Source organism: Suillus subaureus (genome assembly GCF_016647635.1).
Source record: "Suillus subaureus strain MN1 chromosome Unknown BJ212scaffold_8, whole genome shotgun sequence".
Taxonomy (NCBI): domain Eukaryota; kingdom Fungi; phylum Basidiomycota; class Agaricomycetes; order Boletales; family Suillaceae; genus Suillus; species Suillus subaureus.
Genome location: NW_024538564.1, coordinates 928,838 through 938,103, shown reverse-complemented (window position 1 = coordinate 938,103; position 9,266 = coordinate 928,838).

The window sequence follows — 9,266 nt, the reverse complement described above, 5'->3', positions numbered from 1 at the left end:
AATCCGACTTCACTCTATCCATATATCATGATTCCAATGTATCCCAGTATTTCCAAATTTCCATCTCTTGTAGATTGTGGTTCCTCTCATTGTTTTATAGATACAAATTTTGTCCGAAAATATAAAATCCCTACATACAGAATCCCTCCACTTCTGCTTTGTTTATTTGATGGTACTTGTAATAACAATATTTCCGAAGCCATAGACCTCCCTGTCTGATTTTCATCCAGTGTAGTTACCTCTGATATGTTTTACATTACCCCTTTGGATTCATCTTGTTTTGTTGTTCTTGGATATAGCTGGCTCACCCGACACAATCCATTGATTGACTGGGCTTTGGGCAGCATCGAATTCTGGACGACACCTCATGGAATGCTGTCGACCCCTCTGATGTCACTTCTGCCTCCGGAACCCCTTCCTCCAGCAGAAATCCCTCCTCCGACTACACCAGAACCTTCTGCTGATAAATCCGGTCCGCATATTTCCCTCATTAATGCAGTTGCCTTTTGCTGGGCCTGCAAGATGGAAGGATCAAAACAGTTCAGCATCTATCTCCACCCCTCCAGACTGGACCTCTGGTCTGCCTCACTCTCATCTGAAGCCCCTAACCTTTCCGGAATACCTCCGGAATATCAGGAGTTTGTGGATGTCTTCGATAAGGGCAAAGCTAGTCAACTTCCTCCTCATTGTCCATATGATCTGAAGATTGATTTGGAAGAAGGAGCTAATCCACCCATTGGAACTATCTATTCCCTTTCTCCGGTCGAGCTTGCAGCTCTCTGCAAGTTCCTTGATGAGAACATTGCAACCAGACTCCTCCGATCCTCATCCTCTCTGCACAGAGCCCCTGTCCTGTTTGTAAAGAAGAAGGATGGCTCCCTACGACTTTGTGTGGATTTCCTAGGTCTCAACCAGATCACCAAGAAAGACCATTATCCCTTGCCTCTCATTTCCGACCTCTTAGGCTCTCCGAGCTGCACTAAAGTTTACACCAAAATCAACCTCCAGTCCGCCTATCATCTTGTCCAGATAGCAGAAGGAGATGAGTGGAAAACTGCTTTCTGGACGCGCTATGGCTCCTATGAATGGTTGGTTATGCCAGAAGGTCTTACCAATGCCCCAGCAGCTTTCCAATGCTTGTCAATAGCATTTTTGCGGATATGCTGGATGTATGTGTTGTTGTGTATCTGGATGACATCCTCATTTATTCCCAAGATCTTGCAACCCATAAGGAACACATCTGAGAAGTACTACATTGACTCTGGAAGCATCGCCTATATGCTAAACCGGAAAAATGCGAATTCCATTCTTCATCCATGGAATACCTTGGATACCTCCTATCTCTGGACGGCCTTACTATGTCGTCCGAGAAGATCCAAGCTATCACTGACTGGCCGGAACCCCAGAAAGTCAAAGATGTCCAATCTTTCCTCAGATTTGCAAATTTCTATCGTCAATTTATCTTCAACTACTTGGATATTGTGGTCCCACTCACCCAGTTAACTCGCAAGAATGTCCCTTGGAACTTTTCCAAGGACTGCTGGAAATCCTTTGAAACACTCAAGAAAGCCTTCACTTCTGCTCCGGTGCTGATGCACTGGATGCTGGATGTTCCTATAGTTGTGGAAACAGATGCCTCTGATTATGCTATCGCTGGAATACTTTCCATTGTATGTCCAGTGTAGAGACCCCATCCTCTACAGCCATATAATAGGCATATTTTCGCGTTTTGGCCTTTGCGCTGAAGCCCCCAATAAGCACAATACATGCACAGTATTTGCAACGATGTGCACTTCGAATGCACTATGAGTGCACTTTCGTGTCCTTGTCGCCAACCATCCACATGTCCTGTCCTCGTCCTCCAAGGTCCATTGGTGTGTGTTCTATCTATTTTTACTTCAGACACATATCACAGAGTTACATATGGTATGCAATTACACATTGCCTCACTATTTTTACTGCAGTTACATCACTTACGATATTTACCACTACCTATTCACTTCCGAAGCCTGGGAACGTGCTTACGAGGCATTACATGTCTCTGAGTAAATTTTAGTTACCGGGTTCCCTTCCACTAGTATCCTGATAGCAGCAGATAGTAGAATTGACTACCACCTTTGTTGATTTTCGCACTTGAACTGAAAAAGGGATCATTTAGTCTCCATCATCTCCCACCAATCCAAGAAAAAGATCAGTACCACTCGCCTTGAGGTCTAGAGCCTAGCCACGGAGCGTGCATTTCGCACATCGAGTGTGCATCTTCGCATACCTATTGCATCCAGTGCGCTTTGGCACCTATCATTGCATTCCATACTCTCGTGCTCCACCAGGCCCTCTATTGAGAGCTAGTTCTTGGCATTTCCCCTCAATTCTTTAGAGGAATCCTTTCTCAGTGGCAATCCCCTTGGGTTGAGTTTGACTCACGTCCAGGGGAGCTCTGAAGAGTTCTTATCTTTAGTTTCCCCCCCCCATCCAAATTCCTCGCCTTCACTGGACTCAGAGCTTTGTCTGGTAGCATTCTACTCCCATATGCTTTCCACTCTGGAACTCAACTATGACACCCATGACAAGGAACTCCTAGCCATTTATGAAGCTTTCTGGACCTGGCGACACTACCTGGAAGGCTCTTCTGAGCCTGTGGATGTTGTCACGGACCACAAAAACCTTGAGTACTTCACAACCACAAAACTTCTTTCCTGCCATCAGGCTCGATGGTCAGAATTCCTGCATCAGTTCAACCTCATTATCCGCTTCTGTCCTGGAAAACTTGGAGCTAAACTGGATTCGCTCACTAGACGTTGGGACATCTATCCCAAAGAGGGGGATAAGGACTACACTCGAGTTAACCCTCATAATTTCCATCCGTATTCACTATGGAACAGCTAGCTTCATCCCTACAAGCCTCATCCTTAGCAACTCTGGTTCTTAGAGCAGCTGTATTAATAGATATAGAACGACTCCAGACTGACATCCTGACCGCACTCCCTAATGACCCTATCGCCTCCATACATCTTCCAGAACCCTCAGATCCAAGATGGACAGTGGATGTTGATGGTCTCCTCCACTGTGGCAATCGTATATGTGTTCCAGAATCCAATGATCTATGACTTCGCATGCTCCAGAATACTCATGACCACCCCCTATCTGGACATTTTGGTCAAAACTGGACATTAGAACTCATCCAACGCAAATATACCTGGCCCGGAATACACACCTATGTTAGGGACTATGTTAGATCCTGTACCACCTGCGCCTGAGCCAAGGTTCCGAGACATAAACCCTATGGATTGCTGAAACAGCTCCCTATCCCGGAAAAGCTGTGGAACTCCACTTCCATGGATTTCATAGAACAACTTCCGGACTCATCTGGCTTTACAGCCATCCTCATCATCATAGATCATCTATCCAAGCAAGCAATATTTGTTCCGACCCATGAATGCGACCTCTCTTCTGCCCATGCCCATTATTATGCCATAGATCTCAATGAGCTTCACCAATTCCTCCAAGAAGAAATGTCCCATGTGCAGGAGCACTATCAGGGTCCTGCAGATGCTAAGCAGAAACCCGTTCCAGACTTCAAGGTCGGAAATCTAGTCTTCATCAAAGCACAATATTTCCGGTCCACTAGACCCTCAAAGAAACTCTCAGAAAAGAACTTAGGACCTTTTGAGATCATATCCCATCCTGGATCCCACTCCTTTATCCTATGTCTTCCAGAATCCATGAAATCCATCCACCCCATCTTCCATGTCTCCCAGTTAGAACCCACAACTCCCAACACCATCCCCAATCGCATCCAAGCACCCCCACCTCCAGTGGAAGTTGATGGAGAGCCTGAGTATGAAATTTCCGAAATTCTGGACTCTAAACTTGACCTGCCAGAGATGACACTGTCAGCTCCTATACCTTGTCCGGTGGTCCGGATATGAGGGAACAGATGAGGAAACATCTTTGCTACTTGCCACGGAGCTTGGAAATGCCTTGGAATTAGTATCCGACTTTCACTCTGCATACCCAGACAAACCCAGTCCCATTTCATTACTTTAAGATACATGCAGATATATGAGTACATTTAGAGGGCAAGAGCGAAAGTCCAGAATCAGGCATCAGTCTCCATGTCACCTCCAGATCTGCCAGCTCATTTTCGGCCTCCTTTTCCACCTTTCCCACTCCCTCATCCTCCTGAGCACTCTCCTCTCTGGATCCAGAATCCTGGGATCCACCTTGGATATACTCCATAAGGGTGTTCTGGAGCTCCCTCTGCTGGTCCAGGAATCTGGCCATACCAATACTCATCCAGGTCCACTGCAGCTCTACTCCCTTCCACCACCTGAATGCTCCTCTCCAGAAGTCCATTAGTCCGGACCAACTCAGCCACAATACTGTTGGCCACTGGCAACCCAAGCCTGATCATCATACTCCACATTTGCTTCTTCTGCCCCTATAATAGTAGCTGGATTAGAGATAATGGTCACCTCATCTCCAGAATCCGGATCCGGACTGCACTGATGTCTCTTCCCCTTGCCTTTGGGAGAAGGAGTCCCCTCCGAACAAGTCCTCTTCTTGTTGGAAGATGCGGATGAGGCCTGATCAAAGTATTTCCGGTTCTCCTCAGGGCCCTTCAGACGTCTGTAGCACTTCTCCTTGGTTTTCCAGCAGGCATCACAAGCCTTTATCTGTCCGGATGTCAAAATACTGGATCCAGACATCCAGAAAATAGACACTTACAGTGGACCTACTACCAGCCTCAACCCAACAGCATTCCCTCCTCTTAGTCATGCAGTTCCTGCATGCCTCCGGATCATATCTCATCTGAGGACAAGCACATTTTCAATTCTGGACCAGTCCAGAACACAGGAAACTCACCTTTTCCACCCTCCAGGCCTTCTCAGCCCTTTCCTTCCGGATCTCAGCCAACTCCCTCTGCTTCTTCTCCTCATCCTCCTGACGTTTCCACTCCTCCGCCCTCCGGAGCTCTTCCACCTTCCAGTGCTCTTCTGCTTCATCAGCCAGATGGATGTTGGCCTCCACTTCAGCTAATTCCACCCTCATCCAGGCCTGACGCAGTTCCAGTTCCTCCCTGGCAGTTTTGGGCTTGTTAGATTGGTTGGAAGAGTTGCCAGACATAGTGAATAAGCTGATGGAAGAATATGGGGGGTAAGAATCAAATAGGACGCTTTGGCAACACTATATCTGTGAAATCCGTCCCCTGGAATCCCCCATCAACTTCTCCATCATCTCACACTCATTTCTTCCAGACCCTCATTTCCAACCCCCTGTGCCTCAAGGGTTCAGCCTAAAGGAGGAGATACTGTCATATGCCATTCTGGACTCTCAACTCTAAATCCACTTCTCCAGATATCCAGATCCAAGATCCAGATCTCAAATGATCTGATCTATCTTTATCTCCCTTCTGGAATCCGCACCCTATATCAGCGCCCAACCCCATTTAGACTGCCCCTGTCTCCGGACTCCAGTTAACCATGTTTCCCTTTGATTATTGATCCATTACATACATTTCATTTCCAGTGTTCATTATTTGTGATCTGTCCTACTTACTAATAGACTCTGCATATGCTTCGTACATAGCCTTTATGTCTGCTGACTGATTCCTATATAATACCTACAGTATATAAACCTCCTGTAACTCTCAGAAATACTCCAGTTTGAATATCATCTTAGTTCCTGCTCATCCCTGTGTCCTCCAGACTTGAGATAAAGTCTCTTGTCATATTCCGAGTCTTAGGATTGCATCCTAGACTACATTTCCAACTCTACCATAAAGGTAGTCCATCCTCTGTTAGTTTCTAGTCCGGACTTCATCCAGATTAGTCTTATCCACTTGCCCAGGTAATATCCAAACATCCATCGGATTTATCTCACATTTCAGATCCAGATGTCCATTATCCGCCCTAGTCAAATCCCGGAAACTCCAGACAACTGTTCTAGCCCCTGAAAATTAAGGGCACATACTCGGGAAAGGGGCACAGTGTACAAGCTGAGGTCGAGCCCTTGTGATCCGACCCCCTTGAGCACACAACCTTAACACATACACTGTCTATTTGCAGATATGAATGCAGAATAAGACTGTGCCAATATTATATTTACTGAGTTGCTACTGTGAACACAATATATAATTGAAGAGCTGACTGAAGGGGTGTCCTTGTACTTATAAAATCAGAGCCTCGTGAAAATGTGTATCAGGCCTTAGGCCTTCAGCTTCAAGACCCGGTTACTTGTGGGACCTCAGGAATTGGAACCATAAAAATATATGCACAGGTAACCAAGCAGAGAAGTGGTCTGCATAGTACTAGCACAATGATAATGTAACTAATGCATCAGAAATTTCTACCACTGTGAGGAGTCTACAGCTGCAGCTGGCTTGTTGAATATGAAACAGTGCTTCCAAAATGAAATGGCAAGGGTTTGAGGATGAGTCCCCTGAGGAAATAAAGATGGCCTAAATCACACAGGTGGCAAGACTACAGGTTCTGTATATTATTCTGTTCTGTCCTGATGGTGACTTGGGGGGATGGAAGATGTTGATGAAATGGCAGGGATTTAAGAAATTATAATGGATACACTCTTGAGGTAGCTGGATCACGCCTGGTCACAGTTGCTGCAAAAGGGACTTCAGTTTGGCCTTGAAGCCTTCAGATCTTCAGAGCTCCCAGCACCTGCACAAGTCTCGCATTCTGACTCAGGTGGATGTTATTTGATTTACATAACTCACGATTAGGTAATTCATTCATGTGTAGTAAAAGGCTAAGACTCGAATGTCAGCCAAATGTCAGCCAAGCAGGGTTGTACCGACAATTGCGCAGGACTCAGAATTAGATTGAGATTTTAAATGAGTCAGGGCTGGTTAGAGTTCACATATGTATTGGATTGGTTTGAATATTATTCCTAAGGCACAGGGCTTGGTAAATAAAAATTACGTTCTGCCAAATTTCAGGTTGTTAGACCATGCGCATTATCTAGATTGCTGTGAGTCATGAGCAACCTCGACTGTGACATCTTGGCCAAACAAACCAGCGGTGGCGTCGGGATGCCTGTTATACTGAATAATATCTTATGTCAGAGTGGCGTAGCTCTAGTAAGAGACTAGCTCACATGTTCAAATTTTCGCGGGCAGAATTTTGACTTAGGCCCATCGGTCACAGCTGGGGTTGATGTACTTCAGAACAGTAACAGGGCACCCACGACTCCACTCTGACAGACCGATGGGCCGCGTGAAAGCTACTTCTGGACTTGAATGGGCTTCTTAGAGTTTTACCACGAGCCGGTCGTAAGAACGAATTCTTGGTTACTGCAAGTTTAAAACAAGTTCAAAACACTCATCACGGCCTGGACCTCGCCGCGGGACCGCGTATATAATTTTCGCTGGTGTTGGCATGGCCAATGCGTTATATACCCACCACAGAGTTCGCCACTCGCAGACGCTTGCAGTATGCCCTTGATTCCAACTGATCCCAGTTCGTGGTCACTCGATATGTATCGTGTTTTCAACTATTTTGTAGGTTCGTGGAGAACCATTAATGTTGATATTTGTTTCTCGTTCTATTTTTGACTATGGTTTCGCAGTCGCATCGTCTGCTGCTGTGGTCTATGACTGGGGTGAGCAAGATCTCTTATGGAAGGAGTTGTTGATGTCATTATATTGGTATTCTCCAGTACTGACATTCGGTCAAGAGGTAGGTTGATCCTATTGCCGAGCAGCCATCATGATTTCACTGAAATGGTTTTTTTAGTATGAGTTGATCTGGGTGAGCAGTTTTGTACAAGAAGAGCAAGGCGATATACTTAGTAGTTCGGGTCAGAGGCAACGCCGTTCTCTCATGACTGCTCTATATATCACCGTACGTAGCTTCTGCTGTGAGCGCAGTGGGCAACTTGTGCTGATTTCAAAATATTCTAGGTGCGCTACTTTGGAGTATTATACTCTGTGTGAGTTCACAAGGCTAATAAGTCAGTGCTGAGCTAATAAGACATCTCTCACATTCAGCGGCAACATGTTGGGTATGTCTCACGATGCACGGCATTCGTTTCTTCTAACTGGTCGCACCCAGTAAATCTCCCGGGAGTCTTCACCACAGACATGGTGAGTATTCTGCACCGATACCTACTAACTAATCATACTTCTACGTAGGAGTGAGTTGGATTATCCACCAGCTTGTTGATTCAAAATGCTGACTGAAACAGGTGTGAGTTTCTTGACACCCTCAGTACGGTGAGGCTCACTACTAACTCGGCTTTTTCAGGCTATGCTGTGGACCTCGTACTCTTGTGGACGACTCTGCCCTTAAATTGCATATTGAGTGGTGAGCTAAGGTACCTCAGTCATATCAGATCGCCTGACATGACATACAAGTCATCATGATCTCTCGATTACATGCCATGTACCAGCGATCCAGAAAGATGCTCATCTTTCTCGTTGTGACCTTCGTCTCTGTCACGATTTTCTCCGCAGTAATTGCTGTAGCGGGAACCAACCTTCTTTCGATAAGTAAGTTACTCAAAGACACGAAGTGCATCAGGCTCATGCAACAAATACCAGAGGTGATCCTCCTCTACGGCACACAGTGCGTCTACGAAATCGATGCAAGCCAACAACTTCGGATGTTCGAGGCTTATACAGTCGCTACTACATGGGAGGCCCTCACACTGTGTCTTGCAATCTGGATTGTTGTGAAACACCTGCGTGAACTGCGACCGCGATCGACAGGACAGGCCATCATCGGTGATTGTTTCACAGTGTTACTCAAAACTCATGTCCTCTACTTTGTATTGTGAGCCTTTGATTTGAATGCGGTTGACTTTTTCCGCTGAATTTCCACACGCTAGTTTTGCTATTAGCTCTAGCCTCAACATTGGCTTGATATCTCCACATTTTTCGGTATGCCAATCTATGACCAACATCTACATTTGAGGATTCATCATTGCTATAGGCATCGTCTTCTGTGGGAGCTCAGAGTTATCGTGGTCTTCTTGAATTTGCCATGCTCTTGCAGATGTTTGTGGCAGGACCACGCCTGATCCTCAGTGTTCGAGAATACCATGCTAAGCTCATACCCACCTTCGAGGAAGGAACAACTGGCATTCATCCAATGGCTTTCCGGGAATGCATAGCGGAGTCACCTGACAGCAATGTATAGCACGAGATATCTCCAGTTGCATTAACACTGTCGGGTACTCTGTACATACTATACGTACTATAATTAGAACATGTACAGTATGTTGGTCGCGGTACTTCCGAAGAAGATTCT